General features: G+C 40.8%; 1 protein-coding gene across 2 annotated transcripts in view; it reads right to left on the minus strand.

Moving 5' to 3' along the window:
• The window catches only part of rtn4rl1b (reticulon 4 receptor-like 1b), a 156,847-nt gene that overhangs the window by 109,421 nt on the left and 32,916 nt on the right, over positions 1 to 14,510 (minus strand). The window contains exon 1 of one of the 2 annotated variants that reach the window (XM_079610461.1): positions 8,227 to 8,479. The exons of the other annotated variant lie outside the window; for it this stretch is intronic. The gene's annotated coding sequence lies outside the window, so the exon portion shown is untranslated. Of the gene's footprint in view, positions 1 to 8,226; positions 8,480 to 14,510 lie in introns of those variants that run through there. 2 annotated transcript variants of the gene reach the window in all.

The following is a 14,510-nucleotide window of genomic DNA, read 5'->3' on the forward strand; positions in this document are numbered from 1 at the left end:
CAGCATTTAAGTGCCATTTAGAATAATTAATATGCATTATTTGACCAATTTCTTATTTTTATTTAATATACACGGTTGATTTTGTTGCGAGATTTAGGCTATGTTTACACGGAAACGATCTGAAGAGAAAACGCAAAAGTGGCGTTGCGTTATCACTTTTTATTCTGCGTTTAGACAAGCGTTATTAGGGTGGGGGAAATCTCCGTGCATATGGTGACGCAAAAGTGTGTGAAATTCGATGTAGTGTGCACTCCAGGCGGCTAGGTGGCAATGTGAAGCACTGAAAGTGAAAGAACCGCTGACACAGTTTTTCATGTTTAATAGAGTAAAGCTGCTGTTTTAACCCTCGGTGCTCTTCGCGTGTCGCTCAGAATGTATTTATTTTTATTTGTCAATGAAATTAATGCTATATTTTAGTTTGATAATGTTTAGTTATTTTCCTGTACTGGTGCATGCCTGTGACGTAAACGCGTACTCGACGCCTTCACTGTCTAGCAGACATTTGCGATTTTACCCTTTAGACGGGAACGCGATGGTGGAGCGTTTTTAAGATTTCCACTCTGGAGGGTGGTTTCACTTTTTTGCGTTTTTAAGCCCCAAAAACGCCGTCGCTGTGTAAACGAAAGGCACATCCGATAAAATATTTTTACGTTTTCACCCGTGAGCGTTCTCGTGTAAACAAGGCCTTAGTTATCTTGTCGGATCTAATGTCAGGATGCATTTTTTCTGTACTTGATCAGTTAAATGAACAGATTGCTTTTTACCTTTGCCATGTTACCAAGTGTTGAGTTTTGTAAGTGCCATTTTAATATGTTTTTTTTTTTATGTCTTATGAGTGTTCATGTAATTGTCAATAGTTTAAGACAGCAAGCACTTTGCTCCCCAAGACATAATCCTTGGTCATAGGCCTACACATTTAACATGATAAAGGATAAATAACTTAAATTACAAATTCTAATTTAATTGAATGTAGCCTAATTTAAATTTAAATGAATAGATTAGATTACTTTTTAAATGATTCAAATTAAATCATCCAAGAGTTACTTAATGTAATTTAGAGCATTTGTTAAGTTGACATTTTTATAAGTTGAATATATATTGAGACCAGGGGAGTGAGGTTTACTCGCACAGCTCTTACTAGCTGGCCTCCGTTACACTCACCCCTTAAACCTCACTCCCATCCAGATCACGGCACCAATGTAACCCCTCCGGTTCTACTCGCTCCGAGCTGGAGTCGATGTTTCTGGCATGGGTAGTGGGTGCACTAACAAGGACACTAAAGACCACAACATCTCACGTCAGTCATCTAGCTGGCCTCCAAATAAATAAATAATTACATATACATGGATTAAAAAAAATCTTAAATTTTATATAGAGGTCATATTTTAATCACAGTGTTCCTATAGTGAAAACACAGAAGTGTTAAGCTTGACAGATGTGGGCTGCAGCAGGGACACAGGTGCTGGGTTGTTTTAATGAGATGGAGGAAGCTGTGTGGACTGAAGATCTAGCATTTGTTGCCATTGCACACTGATTGGTCATTTAGTGGTCATTACACCATACCCCCCACCACCGCGGTTGGCACTGTTAATCTGTCCCTCTATAAATCTTTCACATCGGTGGCTGACTGAGATATCAAGGTCAAGGACGCTTTTATTTATATAGCACCTTAAAACAACATTACTGCTTACCAAGATGCTTCACAAAAACATAATAAAAATAACAGTCGTACAAAAATGCATAGTATAAAAATGTAACTTACTAAGACTACATCAACAATTATGAATAGGTCTGAGAAAAAAATATATGTTTTCAGAGATGACTTAAATGCATATAAGGAAGAAGATAACCTAATACATTGAGGTGACGAATTCCACAGCTTAGGACCAAATACGGAAAAGGCTCTGTCACAGATTTCAAACGAGACAGTGGGATGGTTAATAATTTGTCAGAGGATGATCTAAGAGATCTTCAGGGAGAGTATAGACAAATAAGGTCTGAGATATATAAACTGGAGCCAGACCGTGCAAGGCTTTAAATACAAAAGTTAAAACCTTGTACTCAGTATTTGACCAGTAGCCAATGTAAATGTGATAAAATTCTCACGTTTTTTCTTCTCCAATCAAGAAGCGAGCTGCAGCATTTTGAACCAGTTGCAAACGCAATAGTGAAAACTGGTTTATACCAGCATACAGAGCGTTGCAATAATATATCGGACCAGAGTTGTCTGGGCAGAGTTGTACAGAAAGGCAGGAGAGAAGCAGTCTGCTGTAAGTCGCGCCTACAATGTCGCAGCACATTGACCATCACAGTTTAAATGCATTCACCCCTTGCACCTTAAATCGCTCGAGTCGACTTTGCTGACCCCCTGTGCCTGGACCTCTGAACGCGAGGAGAGTAATTACTGTTGTCTAAGTGGTAATGGAAAATCTGTGTCACGCGCACACGCTCTGCACATAAACTCGCATGCACTGAATCGCTCGGCTGCAATCGGGAGACCGTAATCAGTTTGGATTTGCCATTACGTACGCTCTGCACTTCAGTGGGGCCTGCTGTGCACCTGTGATATGGATGTTGGTTAACAGCAGTGTCCTTAAAAACAGCAATGTTCTGGTTCTTAGCACTGTTTGCTTCGTTTTATTCCCTCGGTGAGCAGATTGTGCCACCATCCAATCACATTCTCCCAGTTCCCCTTGTATGCGCCAGAGTGACAAGCACAAGCTCTGTAGTGGGCTTCAAAGTACTAGGGAAAACTGCGTGCAAGTTTTTATTCTCTCCTGTTTGAAATGCTTCCTGTTTGGCATGGCCAACGTGCTTAGGCTGCAAAACAAATTGACTAAGCCCTGGACTTGTTGCATCATGCACGCCTGTGTGTGTAGAAAGATTTGTCTATTCTGTCTGTGAATGCAGATAACACTGATTCTTGGGACTTCACCGTGGTGCCTTGCTAACAGTTCTTGTTTTGTGTTTGTTTTATGTCTAATTAGTCATAAAATGTCAGTACTACATCCTTAACCTGCCGAGTTCCGGATCTCTGGCCAATTACCATAAGTGATTTCAAGAGCATGGATGCTAGATGTGGCTGGAACTCTCAAAACCACTCAAAGTCGTTTACTTGGAGCTGTAACCTGATGGGTGGCAACATTAATACACCAATTAGCATATAAACCTGCTGTAGGCATTGGGTTGTAGGGATAGTCATGTACAGGTAAAGTTAGGAATTTTGGAGGCTAGATGATTCTGGAACAGATTTTTTTTCTTTCTTTTTCTTATTACAAAATAATGCCTTGTTTCCACAGAGCGGTACAGGACTTTACAGTACACGTACAGCAGATCTTGTTCTTGATTGTCGGCATGTGGCTGTTTGTCACAAAAAATAAAACGGTACCTAGCCCAATGGAAGGGTCCCAAAACAGTGATTCGGTGCGGTTCAGAATTAGGGTACCATTCACAACTTCTGGAAACTACAAAAATTGCGTACCGTACTGAAATGTACTGTACCGTACCACTCATAATGGAGCCATAATGGTTAGGTTCTGTTAATAGTTATTGCACATGCAATAGTATTAGCAGTATCTACTGATGTGTGCGGGGACACCATACTAATACACTGACAGTGTTTCTAAAACTGTAATTCAGTGGCATTGCAATACTGCTACTCAGTCTTCAGGGTAAAACAAAGTGGGACTGTAGTCCGATTCTCAGAACGAATGACTCTTATGAACCGGTTCTTTTTAGTTGATGATGTTGTCCAACCAATCTCTGAATGACTCTTATTGAGTTAATTATTTTAGTGAATCTATACCAGAAGGGCAACCAGTGTAGCCCAATGGCCAGACTAATGACTCTATGAGCCATTTTTAAAGTGAATCACAAACATTTGGTGGAGCCAGTGAACGAATGACTGGAGTCAATTTATTTATTTTGTGAATCAAGACCATAAGTGCGGCCAGTGTAGTCCAACCAAACTTTGAACAAATTACTCTTATGAGTTGATGCCTTTTAGTAAATCAAGGCCATAAATACAACCAGTGTAGTTCAACCAAACTCTGAATGAATGACTATTAAAAATGCTTTTTAATAGTACTGTATATAGTTAAGGCCAACTATTGAACTGTATGTGCAAGGCCAAATTGTATGTGAACATCTATTAAAACAAATCCGATTCTCTCAAGATTACACTTTTAGGAGAGGCACTTTAATGGCTTAATAGCCACATTTTCAGCCAAAGCCAGAATCACACTCACATTCAGCATTTCATTCTCCCCTTCTATCAGCCCCACAAGCCAAACACCTCTGACTCCAACTGGAAGACAATAGCGGAAATCCTGTGAAAGGGTTGAGGGGTAAAATTACCGGCTACAAATTGGCAGCGCTCTGACAGTTCTGTCTCCGCTGCTGTGCCGACAGACAGTCACCTGTGTCTGCCCGGGCTTATCTTCACAATGAATGGAGATGATAGGAGATCAGAGCCAGTGGTGGAATATCAACAGCAGCCAGTCTGCGGTGCCAGCGCTGTTAATCTGCTAAAGGTCAGACAAAGCCTTCAGGCTGATCACACTGAGAATGGCTGGCTCTCTGATCAGCTTCACCACCAGAGAGGGATAGAGAAAGAGAGGGACCACATGCTTATGATGACTATCGGATCCCAGGGGCTCTGTGTTGTGTGGGGGGGCTTTCAGTTCAACCTACACTAACAGGTACTGTGGACTTAAATCTCATCTCCTTGATCAAGTCCTAATGACAGAAAGTTGTTCTTAAAGGTTAGATTTGCTGAACGAATCAAGCCCCCAGATGCCCACCTATAGTGTCAGATGTTTTAGCATAAGAAATCAAGGTTTGTGTTTAAAATTTGTGCTAAAGTTGTTGATTAGTGAATTAGCCCATGTGTTTATGTGCACACAAACCCATGTGCATGTTTTGAAATAACCTTGCTGCTGTAACCAAAGGTACAGATGGGCCGTGTTTTCCCCAATGCCCACGGTTCAGGCAGGTACAGCGCACAGACACACACACACACACACACACACACACACACACACACACACACACACACACAAAAACACTTTTGAAAGGCAAAGATAACACTGATGCCACCATTGCCAGCATGACAAACTGCTACACACCCATCCATAACAAATACATATCCCTGAAATATATCTTTCTGCATGGAAAAATACACTCTGTGCCAATCCCAAGGGCAAAAAATAGCTTTTAGATGCTCTGAGATATTGGCTATCTGAAATTGTATCTGCGTACTTTATCTGTTTCTATGCCTCAACTACTTTGGCTTTAGATGACCAAAAGAGCCCTACATGCAGGATGTAAGACAAAAAATAAAATAAAAATTATTCTCCTAAAATGAGCAGGTTTGTCTATGTATGCGTGTGTTACATATTAGAGTGAATAAATGTTTCAGTTTCAATCTGTTCATCATGCAAAGTTGTTGTGTTGCTTCAGAAAACGTATAATATATAAGTTTAGGCGTATGGATTAATTTCACATGACTGTTATGGGTCTCATTGAGTTAATAATATGGGCAAACAACTGACTCAATAGCTCAGAAAAAAAAGAAGCCATTCGAGTTTGGTACGACATGAATGATCACAATGATTTTAAATTATTTTCATTTTGGGTGATTGATCCCTTTAAAAGAATATTCTGGCTTCATTATAAGTTAATTTTATATATGTGTTGCCATGACAAAAGAACATTATAAACCCTAAAACCCTGAAAAATGATTAAATCCTTCAAAAACTGTCCCTATTCACTTTAATTTTAAGTGACTCATTGTAATTCATCGTAAATCGTGATTCTTGCTCTTTTTTGGGGGGGAATGGGTCGGAATATTTTTTTTGTGGTAATCATCAACATTATGCCATAAATGCTATTGATTCAGCTTAACTTGTACTGAACCCGAAATATTCCTCTAAATACACGTGTTGTTCACCACTCAGAAATCTCAATTTAGAGAGATACAGTCAAAACAGCCTCTTCGCTTTATTAGATAATGGCTACAGATGATTACTCTGTAATTACATAGACCACACACTCGAATGAATACACACACACTTGTGCAATATGTAAGGGGCAATGCACTATTTCATAGTGGAGCTCTTTCATTTCTAAAATTGATGTCAATAATCACATTCCAAAAAGTGAAATCATGCACAGTTCATATTTCCGAATGCATCGTAATTGCATCGTTTTCGTAATAACTTTGCTAGAATAAGAAACGAAAGAGGGTTCATTTTAAACAGCGCTGTTGTGTTGACTTGATGCATTTCAAATTGTGTGTGATAAACACACATTCACCCCCTACTGAAATCCACCCTCCCACACACACACACACACACGCGGTCTGCCGACAGCGTTTACCGTCTATCACAGCAGCATACACTGAAACAGCGCTCAAAGAAAAACAAGTTTTCAGATGAGCACACTCAGCTGCCAAGTGTACAGGCCCTTGAGCTGCGGCTAATGCCACACAACTGTAAGCCTCTCTCTGAAACTGAAACAATGACATATAAATAACTTGACTTCAATAGAAATAGAAAAAAAGAAGAAATGTGAAACCATGCAGGACCGAGAAGACAGTCCAGCAGAGCACTCCGACTCCATCCTATGCAATTATCACAGTGTGGGTCGAACCTATTAAGCAATAGGCTCTATTAGAAGTCCATAGTCAAACTGGACTGTCTAGTTCACGTTATAGCCATTACAGACTCAACATCCGGTAATTCCCAAGGCAGACGTAATCTAACTCTCAAAGGCGGTGTTACTACTGTAACTTGACTATGTTTTTCAGTAGCATGACAGGAGTTCAGAATACAGTAGCTTTTCCTCACATTGGACGAGACACTGGGGGTAAGATTTTCATGTCAACACAAGGGCCAAATGCTCAAAGTAGCTTTTGTTTTTTGACAGAAGCTAAACCCACAATAAAGATAAAAAAGACCATTAGCCGAATTTGTTCCGCCTGCCAGCTTACATTCACGAATCCTCCGCCCGCTTTCATGAGCACGACAACCCCGTCACCCCTTTGATGTGTGTGCAGAGCAGTCAGGGTGTTGATGGAGAGGAGATCAGTTCAAGCCATCCCAGCACTGCCACTGTTATTAATAGTCTCCAAGCTGACATTCAGCCAAACAAAGGGCACGTGGAGAATAGACTGCTGATGGAGTGGATATAGAGACAGGCTGGTGTCAGTTGCCTTTGCGTTCGTGTTTGAACAAGGTTTGTGTGTGTGTGTGTTGCATGTTAATTCACTCCAAAGTAAAGTGATTCTCATTGTCTTTGAAGATGTCAGGAGGAGATGAAAGAGATCTCTCATGCTCACTCGCTCTCTTTCTATTTGCACATATTCCAACACTGACGTGCTGGCTGCAGCACTGTGTTCTTTATCAAGGGTTTTGCATAAGGGACTGCCTGAACTCACTTTGGCCAGGTGTAGGGAAGCACAAACAAAGTATTATTTTATTTTCTAATATTATTTTAAATCTTCTTTTTTTTTTTCAATTCCCTTGACTCTAATCAGATGCATGTCTAAGGAGGTTTCTTAAAAAATATGTGTGCGCGTGTTGTTCATTTTTACACCGTATGTTTAGTCATAGTTTTTGACACAAATATCCTTAAATGTATTCAATATTTTGTTAGGTCAAATTCATTCATTTTAGTTGACAAAAAGTGCTAAATTAAATTGAATATTCTAACATAAAATGTTCTTGTCACAATTTTAACAGTAGTGCTAAAAACTTTGTTAACTTATATTTGCGTCATTGATTTTGTTGTCGAGATTAAAAGTGGGGAAAATCGTTTTTGAAATTTGCTGTTGGCCAATGTCGATGTTTGTTTGAAATCAACCCAAACAAACACACTGCTTCTTAATTGCTCCGCCTCCAAAACTCACACTCGAAACAGCCCTGCTCCGAGTCGGTCTCGAGTCGAGTGACTAAACCGCATTCAGTAGCAGCCGCCAAGGCGACTCTGATTGGCCTCACGCACGCAATTCAAGAGAGGATGTTTGTTTAACTTTATCAGCAGAGGCGCAGCAGAATAGCCTAATGCTTCTCGAAAAATAAAGCGCAGATAATGAACGAATGACAAGGAAGCACACAAAATGAACGTACAGTAGGCTACACAATAGTAATTACAAACATAATTGTTAGTTGCCAACAGCACAGCAGCTCCAGACAAACAATGACACTCAAACCCAGTGTTACTCACGTGTGGACCCGAATCAAAGCACCATCCACGTCTGTTTTCAGGCCTTCCCACTTAGCTCTTTCCAGCGCTGGACAGCGTTTCTAATATTAACAAGGGTCCTAAAGCTCTTGCCCAGATAATCCTTTATTTTCCAGTGATTTCTTCTGAACTTTTCTCTTTTGTATCATGTTTGATCTCTATTTCTCCAGTCTTTCTTCTGTTCAAATCTCCTTTGCTCGTTCTCTCTCCTCCACCGTCATACGCCCCCTACTGCTGTGCTGATTGGCTACACGTTTTGTTGTTGCGGCTAACTTCCAAACAGCATATTTCAAAAACGACTTACCTTTAACACTGAGTGCAAGACAACTTTGAACTAATATTATGTTGACATGCTATCTTAAAGATACAGTTCACCCAAAAATGAAAATTCTGTAATCATGTTTTGTTCCTTTCCTCAGTGGATCACATTAAGATTTTTTTAAGTTTTTTTCTGACGCTGTTCAGTACGTCAGGAAGAGAAGAAATTGTTGAAGAAAGTCGTTATTCTTTGCACAAAACTATTCTCGTCATTCATAACAAAAAAAAAAGGGATACTGGATGTCGGATTCACGTGCCGGATTTCAGCTTTTGGTTTCTGCGGTCGCCATTCATTATGTTTACATGCAGCCTTTTGTTTCATTCATTATGTTTACATGCAGCCTTTTGTTTCAATCGGACTGAATTTATTCCGATTGGTGAATCTGAATGTAGTGTTTACATGAACGCTAAACAAGTGATCGGTTGATGTGCGTTTTAGCATTGTGAAGCAAGAATGCATGACCTGCAAAGCTGGCACGTACTCGGTGTCAAATAATGTAAAATTGTAGGTAGTGAATGGCAACTGTGGAAAGCAGGAGCCGAGTCCCGGACATTTTGGGCGATCTCGAGGTCTGGTCTGGTGCGCGGGTCCGATGCGCGGATGGTGGGGGAACGGGAGGCGGAGGAGCGAGACCTGCTTGGCGGTCGTTTTACTACAGGTTTTCTACTGATACAAATCTTAATGCTAATCTGTGAAGTATCCCTTTAAGGTTGAACCACTGAAGTCACATGGCCTATTTTAACGATGTCTTTACTACCTTTCTGGGCCTTGAAACTGGTTACGATGTTGCTGTCTATAGAGGGGTCAGAAAACTCTTGGATTTCATCACAAATATCTTAATTCTGTTCTGAAGATGAATGAAGGTCTTGAATGAAGGGTTTGGAACGACATGAGGGTGAGTAATTAATGACAGAATTAGAATTTTTGGGTGAACTAACCCTTTAAAGTATTTTTGAGAGAAACTTCTCACCTTAAAACTGACAACAGAGTCCACAGGCTTTGCAAAAACCAGCCCACTCTTTTTGTTATCTACTGTAAGTAGGCAACACACAAGCACCATTCTGGTGTTGTATTGGCCACAATTAGCACGTTCACCCTTGCCACTTTGGATTCAAGCCCACTTCTCAGCACATAAACAAAGGAAAAAAATTAGAATATGCGTGTTCTTCGCTTCAAACTGTGTCTTGAGTGCCGGTTGTGTGTGCTTTGTCACTTTCTCTCCTGCACAATTTCTCTCGGGGGCCAAATCTTAATGGGGAGAAAAAGCCGGTTTTGGCATGCTGCCTTGCACTAATGCTGGGCCAGACATTTGAATTCAGAAGCAGTGCCAGTCAGAATGGTGCAATGGAGAGCAATAGATGGAATCAGATTTGAGCCTCTCATCCACTCGCCCAACAAACTGCCGGACCATACGGCATTCTGGACTGACAGAGTACAATTGGCCTGCTCAGGTAATGCGGATTCTCATTACCGAGTTACTTTAAGGATATGCAGACTTGACGCATCCCACAGACAGAGCCTACACATATTGGAGAGTGTTTAATTCTCTTTTTGCAGTCGTGCTGGTCAATACGCTGGTATCAGTTCCTCCGTTTCTCACTCGCTCCCTTTACTTGTCTCACATATTGGAAAAATGAATATCATTTAACAACATTAGCTGCAACAATACTGTAGCTACTAGGTGCAGGCTAACAGTCTCTCTGCTCTCATCTCTATATGTCCTCAAGTTATCAAGAAGGACAGTGTGCTGTGTCTAAGTCCATCAAAACAGAGCTTAATTCGCCAATCTGTCTGCCTTTTGTCAAGTCAAAAAGACGATCATTAACGCCCCTGTCTCGCTCACCACGCTCCAATGAGGATCTGGCGACTACAGACGCTGTGATGAGAGACACAGTAGCAGTGGTCATGTTCGTTTTGTCTCTTAATAAGCTCTGCTGATGAAACCCTGCACGGAGCTGTGCTGCAACACAATACGTAGAGAAGAACCAAAGGGGACCACCTCGGGCCTCCCGGGGTCATTTAATGGCTATACCGGGTGAACGGATGACGAGGAGGAAGTGCATATAATGCCATAATGGGCTCCAGCTGCTAAAATGGCTTCTTCTAATTTCTGGCTGCCTGGTTTTCAGAGGCTCTGCTTGTTCTCGAGACCCTACCTGGTGCTTGAATAATTTATTCTTCAACCTACAGAATACTGCTACTCTCTGCATTTGAAACAACCTGGTGTTCCACTGCAGGGTTCAAAATGCAGATCCAACATGAAGACTCTTCCAAGGTCAATTAAAACCAAGAGGCTTCATAGCAGAGGAGAGCTAGTTAGCATTAATCATCATATTGCTTTTCAGGCATTTCTGCCCCCATTCCCAGACCAATGAGAAGAAAGAGATGCCCAGGGAAATCAGGTGCTGGATACAAAACAGCTATAGATAACCCTGCTGGACAATACAGCTCACGCTGGCAGCTTTGTTTTTGAACATGGTAATTTGGACCAGCAACAAACCGACTAGAATCTGGCCATTCAAGGTGGTCAAACTGGGTTTTGGAGATGAGTGACCATCTAATAGCAGCTTTGACCAGCTGGAAACCAGCTGCTACATTCTTAAACACTGCTGAAAGCTTAAGATGGATTTTCCAACAGGAAAGGATTCTATCTGTCTGTCTATCTATCTCAAAACCGTACTTTTTTCCCTTCGGATTAGACGTAAAACCGTTGTACTGTGGCTGCCGTCGCATCATCCAAGTGAATGCAACACACATGGTGGTGGTTGAGGAGAGATTCCCTGACATGATTGTAAAGCGCTTTGGATGTAGAGTAGTACATGTTAAAGCGCTTTATAAATGCCTTCAAACCATCAAACAAGGCTTATCAAGCAAACATTCAATAGTTTGCCTCAACAAACTTTGCTTTCGAGTTAAAACCATGTCTGTTCGTATACAATTTTCAACACTTGACAAGCCATAATCCATCAATGGTAATGGGCGTTCCGTTTCCGACTATCTCTGCACCGAGTATACCAATCACAACTGACTGGGTCATCCGACCAATCAACGCAGATTAGCGTCGCGCAAAGGAGGGGTTTGCAAAAATGAATCGTTGAACGATTCATTTGGGAGTCGGTGAGCAAATCAGGTAAAAATAAATGCATATTATACGACAACAAAAGTGTTTTTTGTCATTTCATGCATGTAAAATTGTTGTTGGGGACTCCCTAAACAACATTAGGAACATTTTAAATGTCATAATAGGTGCCCTTTAAGTTATATGAATGTTCAGTTTAATTTTATTTTAATTATACTTCTAATTCCATTTCAGGATAAAAGTTCAGGATTAAACAGCATTGTTAGTTGAGGTCTGAATGGCCCAAAAACCTTCAGGAGAGGGCCGAAAGCTGACTGTGCACCATGGCGGTATTATTCAGCATCACACCTGTCATAGGATCACGGATTCACAGCTAGCTCTCTTAGGGCCTGGTGGTATAGCAAAGAAAATTGTGTTGTTGTGGTTTAGCAGGCCTAGCGGGGAGCTCTGTGAGCGGATGCTGCACCAGCTACTATGGTTTTATGGAACGGCGGTCCTTTCCCTGGAGGCCCTGTGGTGTGAGCAGCAAACACAGTGTTAATTGAGAGGGAACTCACATAGCTGTTGCTCAGCAGGTGTGATGGGGAGAGGAGCTATTGGAAGATGGCTGATCTTGTATTTCAGATCTCAGGTTTGTTTTTAAAGTCTTGGAATGGATCCAGCCATGGAGTCTGGGGAAAAATACATATCTTTCTTGATATTTTGTCAATGTTGAATTGGACTCCAAAGCACATTTTTTACAGAGACCATGTCAGAAATACATTAGAGGTTTGTGAGCTGGCAATTCATTTTCAGTGTGTTACCATTTGAACTGCTTCTAATACAATAAGGAAAAGCACGTTTTTCTCTTTGAAAAAAAAAAAAAAAACACTTTTTACCCTACTTCCCATTAATTCTACAAGATTCATCTTTGTCCTAGACGGTTTCGATTAAACACGTGACGGCGATTCGCAAATTCCTCTAAAAGCCCCGGCCATAAAATAGGATACAGCTCCTCTGAGGTGCTCAAACACTAATCCACATTTAAATTAACTATTAAATACGGTCAAAGACTATTAAATCAATTTCCAAACTCAGTGTGCACAAATGTACCTTCAACAAGCCGCTCGCTTCTGTAATAAGGTAGACGTATCTGCGTGTGAAATCAGATAATTACGGCAGAATGGAGCGGTCTCGCTTTAATTAAACACTGCAGAGGTCAGGTTGCGCAGGCTTAACAGTTAAACCTGTGTCTTACCCCACACTGCTCACAGCGCAGGTGACCTTATCAGCAACTTAATTGGAAGCAAGTTTTGATCTCCTCTGAGGATTAATTTAGGGACGCATTACAGCTTGTCAAACAACAGGCTATTTTCAATTAATACAAAATGAATCCTTGATGCCACGGCCCCGTGTTTTAGCGATGTGAGCGTGGCATTTTTTTGATGTCCTGTTTGTGGTGTGCACTAGAAGAAGGGTAGTAATTATTCCACAACAGCAGTTCCCGACAGAGAGGGAGTGGGAAATACAACTGCATGATGTTGTTCTGAAGTGCTGAGTTTATGGCAGTAGATAACGCTGCGACAGTGACATTATTTAGCATCGCGGGGGGGAAATGATCACATTAAAGGCGCGTTGCACGTTGAGCCTCGATTCATTGAGCATAATGTGAATGAAAACTAGCCATGTGGTCCTCAATTATTAAATGTGTTGTAATAAAATGTTAAAATAAATCTGGTGGCTGTTTGCTGCGCTATGATAATGTATCTGTTGCAGGGACTCCATAAATTCTATTCTTCTGGGGGATGCTGGGAGCACATACAAAGAGGTAAATGGTTGGGCTGGTTGAAGAGATGACCTTGGACTCTGGCAGGATCTAAGCTGGTCCTGCTGGGTTCTCAAAGGAGAGCGAGTGGGCCTGGGTGGAGGCCAGTGCTGCACAATCCAATCCCCATTGAACTACAGAGTGATACTGTTGGCTAAAATAACGTAATGAGTAAAAACTTAATGAAGAACATAATGGGTAATCCTACAAATTATATGTTGTCTTAACTATGTGGACATGCTAATTAATGTCTTAAATGAGGTCACATATCATACTTAATATCATGAAACTAAATTGTCAAATGAAACATTTTAAGTTCCTTGCTCTTTTTTTAGGTAGCCACTAGCACTCGGTATACTGCTATCTTGCTAGCCTATAAAATTTGTTAGGGGTGAATTCAGGCTGTTTGGGACACTTCTTGCCATTGAGATGACTGGGTAAAAAGTGTCCCAATCAACCTGAATTCACCTACTTGTAATAACAGAAAACAGTTTGATAACCTATATATATATTTATAGGCAGCACAACTGTTTTCAACATTGATGTTAATAAGTTTCTTGAGCACAAAATCAGCATATTAGAATGATTTCTGAAGGAATATGTGACTCCAAAGAGTAATGATTCTGAAAATTCAGCTTTGCCATCACCTAGGAATATTACTGCTTTTACTGTAAATGCATCCTTGGTGAGGATAAGGGATTTCTTTCAAAAAGCATAAAAAAAATCTAACTGACCACAAACTTTAGAATGGTAGTGTATATAAAATGACTTAAATATGTATTAGTATTATTTATTAATTGCGCTATGAAAACAAGATCCATATGAACTCAAGATCCATTTGAGCAGGCACCAGAAGTGGCTACCATTTGGGGTCCAAGGGGGTTAGAATCTTACTCTACACTGTTGAACATCTTGCTTTCAGTTTTCCATCAAAATCTTTCCATCTTTTTTCCATTTGTCTCTCACTTTATTTATCTCTCTCTGTGTTCCCTAGTGTGGTTCCTCTAGAGGGTTGGTGGGTTATTAATAGCAGGCCAATGCAGGGAAACTTGGCCCAGCTGAGA

The sequence above is a fragment of the Phoxinus phoxinus genome (assembly GCF_949152265.1).
Source record: "Phoxinus phoxinus genome assembly, chromosome: 4".
Classification (NCBI taxonomy): Eukaryota; Metazoa; Chordata; class Actinopteri; order Cypriniformes; family Leuciscidae; genus Phoxinus; species Phoxinus phoxinus.